The following is a 20,311-nucleotide window of genomic DNA, read 5'->3' as shown; positions in this document are numbered from 1 at the left end:
GCAGAAACCGTTAAATATTTCTCTACGAAACTTTGCATGTCTATCAGACTCATGCTCTACTGGCGCCTTTTGCTATTTAGGAATTTAAATTTTTTTTATTTTTTACGTTTCCATGGCAACAAGTTGGACTTAGGTTCTATAAGGGTGGTGTTCGTTTCCGGAGCGTAACTCAAAAACCGTTAAATAATTTCTTACAAAACTTTGCATGTTTACCAGACACATACTGAACTGGTGCCTTTTGCTATTTAGGAGTTTTATAATTTTTTATGTTTTACGTTTCCATGGCAACAAGTTGGACTTAAGTTCTATAGGGTAGAGTTTGTTTCCGGAGCATAACTCAAAACCCATTCAATACTTTCCAACAAAAACTGTGCATGTTTACCAGACACATACTGAACTGGTGCCTCTTGCTATTAAGGAATTTTATAAATTTTTATTTTTCACGTTTCCATGGCAATAAGCTGGACTTAAGTTCTACAGGGGTGGTGTTCGTTTCCAGAGTGTAACTCAAAAACCGTTAAATACTTTCTTACAAAACTTTGCATGTCTACCAGGCACATACTGAACTGGTGCCTTTTGATATATAGCACTTTTAGAATTTTTTATTGTTTATGTTTTCATGACAACAAGTTGGATTTAAGTTTTGATATAGGCTTGGTTTACTTAAGTAGTATAACAAATAAACTGTTAAATATTTCCTTGCCAAACATTGCATGTCTATATATAAAGCGCATACTGAACTAGTGCCATTTGATATTAAGGAGTTTTAGAAATGTTTATTTTAGAATTTCCATTGCAGCTATTTTGACATGTGATAAGAGAAATGTTGGGTCAGTTACCTGGTTTGGGACCATAACGTGTTAAAATGGGCGGGGTATATAGATGACTTTGTCAACTAGACGCTTGTTTGTTTCTATAACAGGGTTCTTGGCAGATAATCAGTTCAATGGAAATTATTGAACACAGCCTACGTCTACGCAATCACTGGATTGTCTGGTCCAGACTCGATTATTTACCCCCGTCATATAGCAGGAATATTGCTGAGTGCGGCGTTAAACAACAAAACCAAAAACCAACCCTGTTACGAACATCGTCCTTGCGGAGATTTACCCACTAGAAAAATCTGCGAAGTATATGCTCTCAATGAAAACATGAAATTTAAGTATGGATCGGCTGCTTCACAATGCTATACGACAGCTTGCAATGTTTCATGAAGAACTCTGACACACATATTTATGTGACTTGAATATCCACATGATCATGACAAATAAAGATAATAAAGAATTCATGGTAACCGTTCTGAGTTTCGTCCTTGTGATTTTATGCAAGAGAATGTGTGCATGGGTGTGTGGCTATGGTTTGAATTCTACCCCTTGAAACCCATGGTTATTCGACACGCACGATGATTTGTCATTTCAGTACTGTGGAAGTGTCTGAGAAGCTGTAGAGTTCTGAATCTCGGTCAAACACACTTTACATGCGTTCTAACAGTGTTACATCGTCAGAACACGTTGAAACGTTTCTGTTCTGTTATGAGAACATCAACGTTCAGAATATTTTCAAAACACATGGACGCGTTTTAATAGTCTTACATCCATGTGATCTGTCTAGCGTAAGTAGAACACTTAGGTTTATATAGCACAGGACATGGTGCCCGTACCTGCACTTCTTTTTGCCCAAGACAGTCAGCAGACAGCCAAGTAAACGGCAGCAGAAACAATGCAACGCCAGGTAAGAACACTAGCAAACCTTCCAATAAAGTTTGGAAATATCTTACTTTGGCTCAAGCGTTACTCTTTTTCTCACCCAAAACTTACTCATCGATCCCAATTGCGTGGATCGATGCCCATGATGTCGATCACTGGATTGTCTGGTCCAGACTCGCTTATTTACAGACCGCCGTTATATAGCTGAAATATTGCTGAGTGACGCGTTTAACAACAAACAAACAAACACTTCATATGATGAGTTGGTCTCATATGTTTCAGACCCAGTTGTGATGCACCACTTCATAAAATGTATTGTTCTCTAATGTTTCAGCTACAATTGTGATGTGCCACTTCATATAATGAGATGGTGTCTTGTGTTTCATCTGCAGTTGTGATGCACCATTTCATATAATTAGTTGGTCTCTAAAGTTTCAGTTACATTTGCGAGCACAACTTCATATAATGAGTTGGTCTCTAATGTTTCACGTCTAGGTGTGACGTGCCACTTCATATCATGAGGTGGTCTCTAGTGTTTCAGCTCCTGTTGTGACGTGCCACTTCATATGAGTTGGTCTCTAATGTTTCAGCTACAGTTGTGATGTGCCATTCATATTATGAGTTGGTATCTTATGTTTCAGTTAGTTGTGATACACCATTTCATATAATGTATTGGTCTCTAATCCAGTTAGGACATCCCACTTCATATAATGAGTTGGTGTCATATGTTTCAGATCCAGTTCAGACACGTCACTTAGACGAAGCAGATTTTTTCCACACAGAATAAGTTTTTCAATATTTTGGTTTAAACTCGGCGCTACTTTAACTCCAAATTGTATCTATAGTCACAGTAACTTTTATTGAATGTAAACATGTCCTTCCACAATTGTAGGTTATACCCAGACGACCAAGGTGCCTGGACATGGGTTACACACTGCAACTGTCCGTGGTCACGTGGGCTCCATTCTGAGAAAGTCATGCTATGCTGGACTTTCTCTGTGAAGAATGTGGTCAGTAGATATAGGGGTGTATTTTGCTGGTCCGAATGTTCCGAGTAGTGGAGAAAGTATAACCTTCCGCATTCATGGTGAAGTGTAAGAATGAGTTGCGGGTGCTGTCCACACCCAATGATACCCCAGTTACCGTAGAAAGGCAGTTGTAGTGTCAGCTGAGGTCGTCTGGAAGTCTGATCTCTAGAGCACATATACTGATAGATATTAAAAAGCTCCAAGCTGCAGGTTAAAATGAAGAGATACGCTGTTTAACACAATAGTCAGTGCACAGATTTGGAGTTACAGACCTCTGTGGTGTGTATCTTTTGTAGAGGTTTATAACGATTTGCATATCACTACCAAAGGACCATTGTGAAAACAAAATCAAGACTCTATAGTCTATATTGAAATGTACCACCTCCAGTAACGATGATTTAGTCTTTTAATGTTTTAGATCCAGTTCAGACGTGCAAAATCCTATTTGAATGAGTTGGTCTTTCAATGTTTCAGCTCCAATTGTGACGCGCCACTTCATATAATGAGATGGTTTCAAGTGTTTCAGCTACAGTTGTGACGTGCCACTTCATATAATGAGATGGTTTCAAGTGTTTCAGTTACATTTGTGAGCACAACTTCATATAATGAGTTGGTTTCAGCTACAGTTGTGACGTGCCACTTCATATAATGTATTGGTCTCTAATGTTTCAGCTACAGTTGTGACATGCCAGTACATTTAATCAATTGGTCTCTAATGTTTCAGCTACAGTTGTGACGTGCCACTTCATATAATGAGTTAAACTCTAATGTTTCAGCTACAGTTGTGACGCGCCACTTCATATAATGTATTGGTCTCTAATGTTTCAGCTACAGTTGTGACGTGCCAGTACATTTAATCAATTGGTCTCTAATGTTTCAGCTACAGTTGTGACGTGCCACTTAATATAATGTATTGGTCTCTAATGTTTCAGCTACAGTTGTGACGTGCCAGTACATTTAATCAATTGGTCTCTAATGTTTCAGCTACAGTTGTGACGTGCCACTTCATTTAATGTATTGGTCTCTAATGTTTCAGCTACAGTTGTGATGTGCCACTTCATATAATGAGTTCATCTCTAATGTTTCAGCTACAGTTGTGACGTGCCACTTCATATAATGAGATGGTTTCAAGCGTTTCAGTTACATTTGTGAGCACAACTTCATATAATGAGTTGGTTTCAGCTACAGTTGTGACGTGCCACTTCATATAATGTATTGGTCTCAAATGTTTCAGCTACAGTTGTGACATGCCAGTACATTTAATCAATTGGTCTCTAATGTTTCAGCTACAGTTGTGACGTGCCACTTCATATAATGTATTGGTCTCTAATGTTTCAGCTACAGTTGTGACATGCCAGTACATTTAATCAATTGGTCTCTAATGTTTCAGCTACAGTTGTGACGTGCCACTTCATATAATGTATTGGTCTCTAATGTTTCAGCTACAGTTGTGACGCGCCACTTCATATAATGTATTGGTCTCTAATGTTTCAGCTACAGTTGTGACGTGCCACTTCGTATAATGAGATGGTTTCAAGTGTTTCAGCTACAGTTGTGATGTGCCACTTCATATAATGAGTTCATCTCTAATGTTTCAGCTACAGTTGTGACGTGCCACTTCATATAATGAGATGGTTTCAAGTGTTTCAGTTACATTTGTGAGCACAACTTCATATAATGAGTTGGTTTCAGCTACAGTTGTGACGTGCCACTTCATATAATGTATTGGTCTCTAATGTTTCAGCTACAGTTGTGACATGCCAGTACATTTAATCAATTGGTCTCTAATGTTTCAGCTACAGTTGTGACGTGCCACTTCATATAATGAGTTAAACTCTAATGTTTCAGCTACAGTTGTGACGCGCCACTTCATATAATGTATTGGTCTCTAATGTTTCAGCTACAGTTGTGACGTGCCAGTACATTTAATCAATTGGTCTCTAATGTTTCAGCTACATTTGTGACGTGCCACTTCATATAATGTATTGGTCTCTAATGTTTCAGCTACAGTTGTGACGTGCCAGTACATTTAATCAATTGGTCTCTAATGTTTCAGCTACAGTTGTGACGTGCCACTTCATTTAATGTATTGGTCTCTAATGTTTCAGCTACAGTTGTGATGTGCCACTTCATATAATGAGTTCATCTCTAATGTTTCAGCTACAGTTGTGACGTGCCACTTCATATAATGAGATGGTTTCAAGCGTTTCAGTTACATTTGTGAGCACAACTTCATATAATGAGTTGGTTTCAGCTACAGTTGTGACGTGCCACTTCATATAATGTATTGGTCTCTAATGTTTCAGCTACAGTTGTGACATGCCAGTACATTTAATCAATTGGTCTCTAATGTTTCAGCTACAGTTGTGACGTGCCACTTCATATAATGTATTGGTCTCTAATGTTTCAGCTACAGTTGTGACGCGCCACTTCATATAATGTATTGGTCTCTAATGTTTCAGCTACAGTTGTGACGTGCCACTTCGTATAATGAGATGGTTTCAAGTGTTTCAGCTACAGTTGTGATGTGCCACTTCATATAATGAGTTCATCTCTAATGTTTCAGCTACAGTTGTGACGTGCCACTTCATATAATGAGATGGTTTCAAGTGTTTCAGCTACAGTTGTGACGTGCCACTTCATTTAATCAGTTGGTCTCTAATGTTTCAGTTAGTTGTGATACACCATTTCATATAATGTATTGGTCTCTAATGTTTCAGATCCAGTTAGGACACCCCACTTCATATAATGAGTTGGTGTCATATGTTTCAGATCCAGTTCAGACACGTCACTTAGACGAAGCAGATTTTTTCCACACAGAATAAGTTTTTCAATATTATAGTTTAAACTCGGCGCTACTTTAACTTCAAATTGTTTCTATAGTCACAGTAACTTTTATTGAATGTAAACATGTCCTTCCACAATTGTAGGTTATACCCAGACGACCAAGGTGCCTGGACATGGGTTACACACTGCAACTGTCCGTGGTCACGTGGGCTCCATTCTGAGAAAGTCATGCTATGCTGGACTTTCTCTGTGAAGAATGTGGTCAGTAGATATAGGGGTGTATTTTGCTGGTCCGAATGTTCCGAGTAGTGGAGAAAGTATAACCTTCCGCATTCATGGTGAAGTGTAAGAATGAGTTGCGGGTGCTGTCCACACCCAATGATACCCCAGTTACCGTAGAAAGGCAGTTGTAGTGTCAGCTGAGGTCGTCTGGAAGTCTGATCTCTAGAGCACATATACTGATAGATATTAAAAAGCTCCAAGCTGCAGGTTAAAATGAAGAGATACGCTGTTTAGCACAATAGTCAGTGCACAGATTTGGAGTTACAGACCTCTGTGGTGTGTATCTTTTGTAGAGGTGTATAACGATTTGCGTATCACTACCAAAGGATCATTGTGAAAACAAAATCAAGACTCTATAGTCTATATTGAAATGTACCACCTCCAGTAACGATGATTTAGCCTTTTAATGTTTTAGATCCAGTTCAGACGTGCAAAATCCTATTTGAATGAGTTGGTCTTTCAATGTTTCAGCTCCAATTGTGACGCGCCACTTCATATAATGAGATGGTTTCAAGTGTTTCAGCTACAGTTGTGACGTGCCACTTCATATAATGAGATGGTTTCAAGCGTTTCAGTTACATTTGTGAGCACAACTTCATATAATGAGTTGGTTTCAGCTACAGTTGTGACGTGCCACTACATATAATTAGTTGGTCTCTTATGTTTCAGTTACAGTTGTGATGCACCACTTCATATAATGTATTGGTCTCTAATGTTTCAGCTACAGTTGTGACGTGCCAGTACATTTAATCAATTGGTCTCTAATGTTTCAGCTACAGTTGTGACGTGCCACTTCATTTAATGTTTTGGTCTCTAATGTTTCAGCTACAGTTGAGATGCACCACTTCATATAATGAGTTGGTCTCTTATGTTTCAGTTACAGTTGAGATGCACCACTTCATATAATGTATTGGTCTCTAATGTTTCAGCTCCAATTGTGACGCGCCAGTTCATATAATGAGATGGTTTCAAGCGTTTCAGTTACATTTGTGAGCACAACTTCATATAATGAGTTGGTTTCAGCTACAGTTGTGACGTGCCACTACATATAATTAGTTGGTCTCTTATGTTTCAGTTACAGTTGTGATGCACCACTTCATATAATGTATTGGTCTCTAATGTTTCAGCTACAGTTGTGATGCACCACTTCATATAATGAGTTGGTGTCATATGTTTCAGATCCAGTTAAGATGCGTCAATTAGACGAAGCAGATTTTTTCAACACAGAATAATTTGTTCAATATTATAGTTTAAACTCGGCGCTACTTTAACTTCAAATTGTTTCTATAGTCACAGTAACTTTTATTGAATGTAAACATGTCCTTCCACAATTGTAGGTTATACCCAGACGACCAAGGTGCCTGGACATGGGTTACACACTGCAACTGTCCGTGGTCACGTGGGCTCCATTCTGAGAAAGTCATGCTATGCTGGACTTTCTCTGTGAAGAATGTGGTCAGTAGATATAGAGGTGTATTTTGCTGGTCCGAATGTTCCGAGTAGTGGAGAAAGTATAACCTTCCGCATTCATGGTGAAGTGTAAGAATGAGTTGCGGGTGCTGTCCACACCCAATGATACCCCAGTTACCGTAGAAAGGCAGTTGTAGTGTCAGCTGAGGTCGTCTGGAAGTCTGATCTCTAGAGCACATATACTGATAGATATTAAAAAGCTCTAAGCTGCAGGTTAAAATGAAGAGATATGCTGTTTAGCACAATAGTCAGTGCACAGATTTGGAGTTACAGACCTCTGTGGTGTGTATCTTTTGTAGAGGTTTATAACGATTTGCGTATCACTACCAAAGGATCATTGTGAAAACAAAATCAAGACTCTATAGTCTATATTGAAATGTACCACCTCCAGTAACGATGATTTAGTCTTTTAATGTTTTAGATCCAGTTCAGACGTGCAAAATCCTATTTGAATGAGCTGGTCTTTCAATGTTTCAGCTCCAATTGTGACGCGCCACTTCATATAATGAGATGGTTTCAAGTGTTTCAGCTACAGTTGTGACGTGCCACTTCATATAATGAGATGGTTTCAAGCGTTTCAGTTACATTTGTGAGCACAACTTCATATAATGTTTTGGTTTCAGCTACAGTTGTGACGTGCCACTACATATAATTAGTTGGTCACTTATGTTTCAGCTACAGTTGTGATGCACCACTTCATATAATGTATTGGTCTCTAATGTTTCAGCTACAGTTGTGACGTGCCAGTACATTTAATCAATTGGTCTCTAATGTTTCAGCTACAGTTGTGACGTGCCACTTCATTAATGTATTGGTCTCTAATGTTTCAGCTACAGTTGTGATGCACCACTTCATATAATGAGTTGGTCTCATATGTTTCAGATCCAGTTCAGATGCGTCACTTAGACGAAGCAGATTTTTTCCACACGGAATAATTTGTTCAGTATTATAGTTTAAACTCGGCGCTACTTTAACTCCAAATTGTTTCTATAGTCACAGTAACTTTTATTGAATGTAAACATGTCCTTCTACAATTGTAGGTTATACCCAGACGACCAAGGTGCCTGGACATGGGTTACACACTGCAACTGTCCGTGGTCACGTGGGCTCCATTCTGAGAAAGTCATGCTATGCTGGACTTTCTCTGTGAAGAATGTGGTCAGTAGATATAGGGGTGTATTTTGCTGGTCCGAATGTTCCGAGTAGTGGAGAAAGTATAACCTTCCGCATTCATGGTGAAGTGTAAGAATGAGTTGCGGGTGCTGTCCACACCCAATGATACCCCAGTTACCGTAGAAAGGCAGGTGTAGTGTCAGCTGAGGTCGTCTGGAAGTCTGATCTCTAGAGCACATATACTGATAGATATTAAAAAGCTCTAAGCTGCAGGTTAAAATGAAGAGATATGCTGTTTAGCACAATAGTCAGTGCACAGATTTGGAGTTACAGACCTCTGTGGTGTGTAACTTTTGTAGAGGTTTATAACGATTTGCGTATCACTACCAAAGGATCATTGTGAAAACAAAATCAAGACTCTATAGTCTATATTGAAATGCACCTCCTCCAGTAACGATTATTTAGTCTTTTAATGTTTTAGATCCAGTTCAGACGTGTAAAATCCTATCTTAATGAGCTGGTCTTTCAATGTTTCAGCTCCAATTGTGACGCGCCATTTCATATAATGAGATGGTTTCAAGTGTTTCAGCTACAGTTGTAATGCACCACTTCATATGAGTTGGTGTCTTATGTTTCAGGTCCAGTTGTGACGTGCCATTTCATGTGATGAGTTGGTCTCTATTGTTTCAGGTCCAGTTGTGACGTGCCACTTCATGTGATGAGTTGGTCTCTAATGTTTCAGGTCCAGTTGTGACGTGCCACTTCATGTGATGAGTTGGTCTCGAATGTTTCAGGTCCAGTTGTGACGTGCCACTTCATGTGATGAGTTGGTCTCTAATGTTTCAGGTCCAGTTGTGACGTGCCACTTCATGTGATGAGTTGGTCTCGAATGTTTCAGGCCCAGTTGTGACGTGCCACTTCATGTGATGAGTTGGTCTCTAATGTTTCAGGTCCAGTTGTGATGTGCCACTTCATGTGATGAGATCGTGTCTAGTGTTTTCGCTACAATTGTGACGCGCCACTTCATATAATGAGTTCATCTCTAATGTTTCAGCTACAGTTGTGACGAGCCACTTCATGTGATGAGTTGGTCTCTTATGTTTCAGGTCCAGTTGTAACGTGTAACTTCATATAATGAGATTGTGTCTAGTGTTTCAGCTACAGTTGTGATGCACCATTTCATTTAATTAGTTGGTCTCAAGTGTTTAATCTCCAGTTGTAACGCACCACTTCATTGCCATAAAAGGGGACTATGCTTGTCGTAAGAGGCGACTAACGGGATCGGGTGGTCAAGCTAGGTGGCTTGGTTGATGCATGCCATCGATCCCAACAGCGCCGGACCTCTGAAGATTCCGGGGTAGAATAGGTCTTCAGCAACCCATGCTTGCCGTAAAAGGTGACTATGCTTGTCGTAAGAGGCGACTAACGGGATCGGGTGGTCACGCTCGCTGACTTGGTTGATGCATGTCATCGATCCCAATGACGTGGATCGATACTCATGATATTAATCACTGGATTGTCTGGTCCTGACTTGATTATTTACAGACCGCCGTCATATAGTTGAAATATTGCTGAGTGCGGCGTTAAACAACAAACCAAACCAAACCAATTGCGAGGATCGATGGTCATGATGTCAATCAGTGGATTGTCTGGTCAAGACTCGATTATTTACAGACCGCCGTCATATAGCTGGAATATTGCTGAGTGAGGTGTTAAACAACAAACATAACAATTTAAAAAGAACTACCCAAAGATCAAACTACTTATCATGGGAATCATAGTAGGAGAGAAGGCTTCTGGAATTTACATTTCATTACATTTTTGGTAACTTTTGTTTTGAGTGTATCTGTACAAAATAATATTGTCGTTTAGTTTTCAGGTTTTGATTGTGGGAACATCGACGCGAACATACATAATATTCCAGGATAGGCTTCCACTATAGCTAGATCAAATAATAGTTAACGTGTAAATATCTTATTTAAGATGGCCCAGAGTGGAGAAGTGAAATAAAAACGCATAACTGAATTCAATAGAAAGCACTGGGACATGTATGCTTAAACAGAAAAGGGTACTTTAAATATAGGTGTCGAGAGGGGGTTGTGGTGGGGAAATTACAAGAAAATAATTCAGGAGTTCGGGCCTGTTTGGAGAAGATTTGAAAAGAGTTCAATTTAACTATAACCCCCACTGAAAAGACTTTCTTGGCCTTACCGTAAGGTTCACTTTCGAAACAACAGTATTATATGAATGGACATGGTGATATATACCAGCTAGTGTGTGCTAGACAAATAATATAACATGTGAATAAGTATAAAATTTGTGAATAAGTTCAATAATGAGAAAAAAAAAAATGTTGCCAATGCTTTGGGAAAAAGCCTGTGTAAGTCTATGTCTCCTGACCCTAGATTCTATCAGATAAAGGACAGTCTCGCCACAACACAGCTGCTGCTGAAAGGGGATATGAACAACAACACAGTGATGTGGATCAGCTCACTGACACTTTTAACGGGGGCGGTCGGGTAGCCTAGTGGTTAAAGCGTTCGCTCGTCACACCGAAGACCCGGGTTCGATTCCCGACATGGGTACAATGTGTGAAGCCCATTTCTGGTGTCCCCCGCCGTGATATTGCTGGAATATTGCTAAAAGCGGCTTAAAGCATACTGACTGACTCACTCACTAAAATCCGTTTCCTCGTTAGATAATGTATATATCTTAGTTAACATATGGCCATCTCATTGGTACCGCCTCCGTGGTCTAGTGGTAGAGTGTCCGCGCGGAGAGCAGAAGGTCCGGGTTTAGATACCCGGCTGCGTCATACCGAAAGACGTTAAAAGATGATACTTGTTGTTACCCTGTCTGTCTGTCTCACTCACTCACTCACTCACACTTTTAACGACACGTGTGGCGATCAGTGGTACGAGCCTACCCTATATGCTGGACAGTCGATAGCAGTAACGCAGTTTCACTTTCCAGTGTGGGTACAAGTGAACCAATAGTGCTCCTGTGCCATTTATCTATGATATGACAAAAGCGGAGTAAACCAACACTGATTTAAATAATCAATAGAGAGTGCAGTGACAAAACTATAGGAGGCTTAAACTATAGATGGCAACAGCGGAGTAAATCAACACCGATTTACATAATCAATAGTGAGTGCGGTGACAAAACTATAGGAGGCTTAAACTATAGATGGCAACAGCGGAGTAAACAAACACCGATTTACATAATCAATAGTGAGTGTGGTGACAAAACTATAGGAGGCTTAAACTATAGATGGAAACAGCGGAGTAAACCAACACCGATTTACATAATCAATAGTGAGTGCGGTGACAAAACTATAGGAGGCTTAAACTATAGATGGCAACAGCGGAGTAAACCAACACTGATTTACATAATCAATAGTGAGTGCTGTGACAAAACTATAGGAGGCTTAAACTATAGATGGAAACAGCGGAGTAAACAAACACCGATTTACATAATCAATAGTGAGTGCGGTGACAAAACTATAGGAGGCTTAAACTATAGATGGCAACAGCGGAGTAAATCAACACCGATTTACATAATCAATAGTGAGTGCGGTGACAAAACTATAGGAGACTTAAACTATAGATGGCAACAGCGGAGTAAACAAACACCGATTTACATAATCAATAGTGAGTGCGGTGACAAAACTATAGGAGACTTAAACTATAGATGGCAACAGCGGAGTAAATCAACACCGATTTACATAATCAATAGTGAGTGCTGTGACAAAACTATAGGAGGCTTAAACTATAGATGGAAACAGCGGAGTAAACAAACACCGATTTACATAATCAATAGTGAGTGCTGTGACAAAACTATAGGAGGCTTAAACTATAGATGGAAACAGCGGAGTAAACAAACACCGATTTACATAATCAATAGTGAGTGCGGTGACAAAACTATAGGAGGCTTAAACTATAGATGGCAACAGCGGAGTAAATCAACACCGATTTACATAATCAATAGTGAGTGCGGTGACAAAACTATAGGAGACTTAAACTATAGATGGCAACAGCGGAGTAAATCAACACCGATTTACATAATCAATAGTGAGTGCGGTGACAAAACTATAGGAGGCTTAAACTATAGATGGAAACAGCGGAGTAAACCAACACTGATTTACATAATCAATAGAGAGTGCGGTGACAAAACTATAGGAGACTTAAACTATAGATGGAAACAGCGGAGTAAACCAACACTGATTTACATAATCAATAGAGAGTGCTGTGACAAAACTATAGGAGGCTTAAACTATAGATGGAAACAGCGGAGTAAACCAACACCGATTTACATAATCAATAGTGAGTGCTGTGACAAAACTATAGGAGACTTAAACTATAGATGGAAACAGCGGAGTAAACCAACACCGATTTACATAATCAATAGTGAGTGCGGTGACAAAACTATAGGAGACTTAAACTATAGATGGCAACAGCGGAGTAAACCAACACTGATTTACATAATCAATAGAGAGTGCAGTTTGTTCAATGCTGATTTGAACAGTATTCCAGTTATATCAGGTGTGTCAACATAAAGTGGGTGAAAAGCCTGAAGTGATGCACGTCTCAGACGTTTACCACGTTGGTGAAACCAACGAGCACGGGTATGGTGCTGTCAAACACAAAAACATGAGCAGAATAAATCTGAGATTTGAATCCATGGTCATAGGGCTCTTGCCAAGCTCCTTCCCAGCGCGTGACACCTTCGTTACACTCTCGGTAACATCGCTGCCATCATGGGCGCGGCTATTACAAGAATCTTGAAATTTGCCCTCTTACCCCTAACGTAGTAACGTTGATACTTTTGTTTATGTCTTTGGGAATGCCATCATATTTCATTTTGAAAAAGTTTACGACTGACCATGTTTTCCAGATAAATTTACTTTGTTGTTTTAATAATTAGATTGGTTCGAGATTGCAGACTAACGGAAAATCAACCAAGTTCTCCCTTACATTCTTACTATATCAATAACACGATATTTTTAATGAAACGGAAATTCAAATTGACAAACGGAGAAAGTAATTTAGCAGCGAAAATTGTGTTCGGAGTCACGACAATCGTCGCTTGTTTGTAAACATAACGGTCTTTCGGTTGCGAGTTCAACTCCAAGCATGGTTGTGGCCACCTATCACAGTGGGGAGTTATGATAGTTTAGAGAGATAGTATAGAGAGCTCCGGGAACGTGCTATCGCTGTGAGGAGCTTGGGCTCTTGCACGCAGACGGGACGCAATTCTGCCTTAGACGACTGTGCCACCCGGGCCCTAGGTCCATGAATAAAACCTTATTACATTACATTTTTCTTTTAAAAGGAAAGCGTAGCCACACAGAGGTGCCAGTAAGCGTGAACCCAGGGGAGAGTTAAGTTACATAGACTGGCGGCAAGTCTCCCTCGCCAGATCCCTTATTACGAGGCTGTAGAAATACGGGACGCCCCCAGCTCACCATCTGTCTCCAGAACTCTCACGCCGACTTCTTGAGACTTTTTCAATGTTCTGTACTTTTTAATATCAAAATACATTCAGTGTTTGTCAGAAGAGTTAGTTACATACTTAATCAATTCTAAGTCGATTAAATGGTTTGTGTACGGTAGACGAAATTACATGACCATAGTGTCATTGCCAAACCCTTTAGTTCAATTCTAATTGATCCAGACTGCACAATATCGGGGGAAATCATCATTACATCTCTAGTTTTTTGGTACCGTTAACGAAGGCGAAAATATTGCATTAGTGTCTCACATCATGTATGACGAACAATACCCAATACATTACTAAAAATACAACATCTGGCCGATTCAAATGACGGGGATTGCTAATTGTAACAACCTGTAAATACCTCCTATGGTCGTTGAGACGCCAATTATGCATTTCAGATCGAAGTGCGGCGAGGGGGTTAAGAACAGTAGAACTTGACATTAAATTAATGTACAAGCTTTTCAACTACTACGTATATAAAATTAGATCTAGGGAAGCTACATCTTTCCCAAAATCTAAGACCATAGTAAGATTGAAAATGAACTTCATCTTCAACAGTACCACAATAACAGAATTTACAAAAATCGTTTTTTAAGTGGACATTTTAATGATATTTTTGTTTAAGTATTTTTAACAATCCTATTTCGTAAAAATGATTTCTTAGCTATGCTTTTTTTAAACCTACATTTGTAGGTTTCAATGGGTAGGTAGGCTGTCAGATGAAGACAGTGCCTTCTCACGTGAGCAAATTCCGACCCTCTTTGATGTTATTGTTAGACATCGGGGAATTCGTAATTCGAATTGATAACGCAATCACGCGGCATACGGACGTTCATTAGGAAATGAAGGACTATTGGCTTGGTGGTGTTCATACAGGGGTGGTCACCCGCTACTAACAATATTAACCCGTGAAGCGCCGTGTTAGAATTGGTCGTCAGCAACCCATGCAAGTCGTAAAAGGCGACTAACGGGATCGGGTTTTCGGCTCGCTGACTTAGTTGATGCATGTCATCGTATCCCAATTGTGCAGATCGATTCTCATGATGTTAATCACTGGATTGTCTGGTGCAGGTTCGATTATTTACAGACGCCGTCATATAGCTAGAATACTGGTGAGTCTGGCGTTAATCAACAAACAAACAAAATAATGTAGATCTCCAATCATTTGGTGTAGCCTACCGTGAGGACGAGCGCAGAATTCTCTGGAATGCAGAGAACACCGCAATCTATAAGTACAAAGCTTTGAAATTCATTTTGCCTCCAACATTTGAGAGATTACCCTATCGCATCCGCATTGCGCATTCATGCAAGGGGCTCTTGACGTTCATTGTGTATTGTGTAGTACAGTGGAATATCTGCTTTAGACTTCATTAAGTCATTGTTTTGACATCCAGGCGAAATGAACGTTTTACTTTTTGTGGGGTCAAAAGTTAGTCTGATTTAGACATAGGTCCGTATTAGGAATATTATAACAGATGAAAACACATATGCATGTAAATGGAAACAAAGTTCAAAGAAGTGTTATTATTAATCGGAGTACATTCGGCACAACTGATATCGCCTTGTATTTCAATGCTGATTAGTTAAAGTCCTGTCTCGACAGATTCCAGTGTGCGCGGTAATATTTGTAAATGTAATATGTGTGAAGAAAATATGTCCATATTAGCGATAAGGTAGCTCAGTGTCTCAATCAAGTTTTGGCACGTCACGCCGAAACTGCCAAGCTGGATTCCTTTCATCGGGGTAATGTTTCGAATGAAGCCCATTCCTGCAGCCACCCGACGCCGTGATATAGCCGTTGAAGCGTATAACACCATACACGTGTATTAAGTGCACTTACAAACTGATTTGAAAAAATATTTTCACCTTCCTTAACTATTTAGGCATAAAATAACGTAAAAGGAATCGCTCTGTACCCCGTTTGGATAACTATATACCTTCCCTCAACTCCGGGGAGCTGTCTATGCAACCGTCTCTATTGAAAAAGCCTGAAAACTTTGTGGCACATCTGGGAGCCTCGCATTTTTCGCATCAAAATAGTTTAAAATACGGGTTTGAAATACTATTTTCTCCTTCCTTAACTATTTCGGTATAAAATGAGGTAAAATGAGTCGCTCAGTACCCCCTTTGGAGAACTATACAGCTTCCCTCTAACACCGGGGGGTGTCTATGCAAACGTCCCTATGGAAAAAGCCTGAAAACTTAGTGGCACATCTGGGAGCCTCGCATTTTTCGCATCAAATTACTTTAAAATACGGATTTGAAATATTATTTTCTCCTTCCTTGACTGTTTATGTATAACATAACGTAAAAGGAGTCGTTCTTTACCCCCGTTTTTTACACGGGGGAGGTGATCTATACAACATACCTTTGGAAATAGCCTGAAAACTTAGTGGCACATCGGGGAGCATGGAAAGAGTTTAAAATATGGGTATGAAACATTATCTCCTCCCTTCCATAAGATAATTTAATGACATCAGATAACATAACATAGCATGAGAAAATGTAATATTCAAATAAATTATTATTTATAACTTATCTTAACCTACAATGATGTATTTTACATACAAAGAACAATAGATACTCATTTCCACTGCGCATATGATAAAGACTAAACCGAAACGCCCTTCACCCCACCGTCATTCAGTACGTATTGTCCCCGACATTAAAGATACGTGGAGTACTCTTCTTTATGAAATTTTAATATTTTCCGTTTCCCATTTGAGCACATACTAATCGAAAACCATTTGAAACCCATTTTAAACAAAACCCTGGACACATTATATCCTCGAACATGACGAAAAGAAACGCCTCTATTTTAATAAATTACTACAAACTATCACGTGACAATGTACATGTTTCCCAAAGTGGCCTTTTGAAAGCAAATCCTGCTTCCTATCAACTTTGCACGAAAATATAAAAAATAGTACGTACCTTGCAAGAAATATCTTTTTGGACATAATCTAGTCTTGAAAGTTACATAGCCCTGTTTGTGAGTTCACAGCGCTCTGTAAATACCTGAGTCTTATTGAGAGTCTATTGTGATATGCCCTGAGTATGTAGAAGTTGGACGATATCACAACATTATCAAAGATCTTAGATACTGTGATTATTGTCAAGCTAGAAGTGTTAACGTACTTGAAGATGAATATCATTTTCTATTAATATGTCCCAAATATAAAGATATCAGAGTAAAATATATACATAAATACTATTGGGAAAGGCCATCTGAATTAAAACTAGTTAGCCTGCTACAAACAAGTTGTAAAACACAGCTGTTATACATTTCTAAATATATTAAATCCTTCTTACAGTAAGTATGAAATCGTGTCCTGCCTCCATTGTCAATATATATATTTTTGTTGTATCTGTTAGACGAGGGGCTGAAGTCCAAGTCATTTTCATGAATAAATATATGGTCTGTTCTGTTAAAGGCTGACCACTGTCTAAGTTTCCAACATCTGTAGCTAGCTGGTGTTAGCACTCTTATCATGCAGCAGGATGCTCCTTGTTTATAGTATCAGTTAGCCCTGTCAACTCCAGGAACTTCACTCTTACATAATGTCTACTGCTGGCCCCATTCCGGGTTTCAGGTAGTATAGTACCAGGCCAAATGCAAGAAATGTGCTTATCTTTTAGGATCTCACAGAAGCACTAAATGTGTCATCCAGTTATTGTTGTGACATCTCTAACTCCCTGGAAACTCCTCTAGGATCTGGAACTTGCCACGGAAAGTATCGTGTTACAATAAACAAACAAGTCCCCTAACAGACCCTATAAAGAAAGGGTCTAAAAAGTCTAGACTTTTTGTTTCTAAAAATGAAGATATTCATTCTGGATTAAGAAAGGGCTACCGAACATCAAGTAATGTATTTGTTCATAAAATATTTATTTAATAGTTTCAACAAAAAGTAAAAAGAAAAAAGTAAACACTTGCTTTGTAGACTTTCAAAAGGCCTTTGATTCAGTTGACAGAGCACTACCCCTAACAAGTCTATTTCAAATAAAAAGTCAGGAAATAGCTCTTATAAAGTGAAAATTGACGGGGGCATTTCACAATCCTTTAAATCCAACATCGGCATAAGACATGGGTGAATTTTGTCTTCCACATTATTTAATATATTCCACAATGATCGTCCACCACATATCAAACAGGAAAATAAAAAAATAACACTTAATGTTTTAAACATTTGTCATTTGTTGTTTGCCGATGACTTCGTACTATTTGCCACTTCCAAAAAATCTGCACGAGTTATTTGATGGTCTAAGAGTATTTCGTGTAACAAATAACCAAAAGATTAAAGGTGAAAAAACAAATGTTGCAGTTAGAGCGACTGTTTTGAAGGTATTGTATGCCTAATTGGTTCAGGAAAGAGATAATTATAATAATATTTCAAACCCGTATTTTAAACTATTTCCATGCGAAAATGCGAGGCTCCCAGATGTGCTACTAAGTTTTCAGGCTATTTCCATAGGGACGCTTATATAGACAACCCCCTGTGGTAAAGGGAACCGATATAGTTTCCAAAAGGGGATATAGAGCGACTGTTTTAAAGTTATTGTATGCCTAAATGGTTCAGGAAAGAGATAATACTATTTCAAACCCGTATTTTCAACTATTTCCATGCGAAACATGCGAGGCTCCCAGATGTGCCACTAAGTTTTCAAGCTATTTCCATAGGGACGTTTGCATACAAAGCCTCCCGTGTTTGAGGGAAGCTTTATAGTTTCCAGGAGGGGGTATAGAGCGACTCCTTGTAAGTAATATGCCCAAATGGTTAAGGAATGAGATAATAATATTTCAAACCCGTATTTTAAACTATTTCCATTCTAAAAATGCGAGGCTCCCAGATGTGCCACAAAGCTTTCAGGCTTTTTCCATAGGGACGTTTGTAAAGACGACCCCCTGTGTTAAAGGGAAGCTATTTAGTTTCCGAGACAGGATATAGAGCTACACCTTTTACTTCATTTTATGCCTAAATGGTTAAGTAAAGAGATAATAATATTTCAAACACGTATTTTAAGTAAAATCAATGTGAAAAATGATGGGGCTCCCAGATGTGCCACTAAGTTTTAGCCTATTTCCATAGGGACGTTTGTATAGATATCCTCCCGTGTTTGAGGGAAGCTATATAATTTCCAAGAGGGGGTATAGAGGGACTCCTTTTAAGTAATGTTATGCCTAAACGGTTAAGTAAAGAGATAATAATATTTCAAACACGTATTTTAAACTATTTCCATGCGAAACATGCGAGGCTCCCAGATGTGCCACTAAGTTTTCAAGCTATTTCCATTCGGACGTTTGCATGCACAATCCCCCGTGTTAAAGGGAAGCTATATAGTTTCCATTAGCGACTGTTTTAAAGTTATTTTATGCCTAAATGGTTGAGGAAAGAAATAATAATATTTCAAACCCGTATTTTAAACTATTTCCGTGCGAAACATGCGAGGCTCCCAGATGTGCCACTAAGTTTTCAGGCTATTTCCATAGGCACGTTTGTTTAGATAACCTCCGGTGTTTGAGGGAAGCTATATAGTTTCCAAAATGGGGTATAGAGCGACTGTTTTAAGGTTGTTTTATGCCTAAATGGTTCAGGAAAGAGATCATAATATTTCAAACCCGTATTTTCAACTATTTCCATGCGAAAAATGCGAGGCTCCCAGATGTGCCACTAAGTTTTCAGGCTATTTCCATTCGGACGTTTGCATAGACAACCTCCCGTGTTAAAGGGAAGCTATATAGTTTCCAAAACGGAGTAAAGAGAGACTATTTTAAAGTTATTGTATGCCTAAATGGTTCAGGAAAGAGATAACAATATTTCAAACCCGTATTTTAAACTATTTCCATGCGAAACATGCGAGGCTCCCAGATGTGCCACAGGCTATTTTCAGGCTATTTCCATAGTGACGTTTGGATAGAGAAAACCCCGTGTTAAAGGAAAGACATATAGTTTCCGAGAGAGGTTATAGATCGAAATGATTAACAACATGCTGATCAATTTTACAGTTTGGGAGTTATGCAGATGAAGCATATGACGTGACTAATTGTAACTGTAGAAGTAACTGTAAGATAATCGTGTTTACCCTTGGAAATATATTTCTTTACCACTGTATTGTATTTAACTTAGATTTTATGGTAATGTTGCAACCATGTTTCATGTGTTGTTTCCAATGAAACTTTGATGATTGGTCACATTACATAACATTTGTAAAAGAACTACACAAAGGTCAAACTACTGATCCTTTAAATCCTATAGTAGCTTCACACGATGTTATGCTCAGTTGGTTTATAAGATTATTTGATGAGAAACAAATTCATTATAACACAAGAACACACTGATATATATCTTTACTATCTATATGGCTACTTTACCTGTTTCATTTGGCACGCTTGGTGATATAATAGGTGGAACTAATTGAAGATCA

The sequence above is a fragment of the Haliotis cracherodii genome, unplaced genomic scaffold (genome assembly GCF_022045235.1).
Source record: "Haliotis cracherodii isolate W230 unplaced genomic scaffold, xgHalCrac1.p SCAF_22, whole genome shotgun sequence".
Classification (NCBI taxonomy): Eukaryota; Metazoa; Mollusca; class Gastropoda; order Lepetellida; family Haliotidae; genus Haliotis; species Haliotis cracherodii.
The sequence above is the reverse complement of the archived record's forward strand: the minus strand, read 5'-3'. Positions refer to the sequence as shown.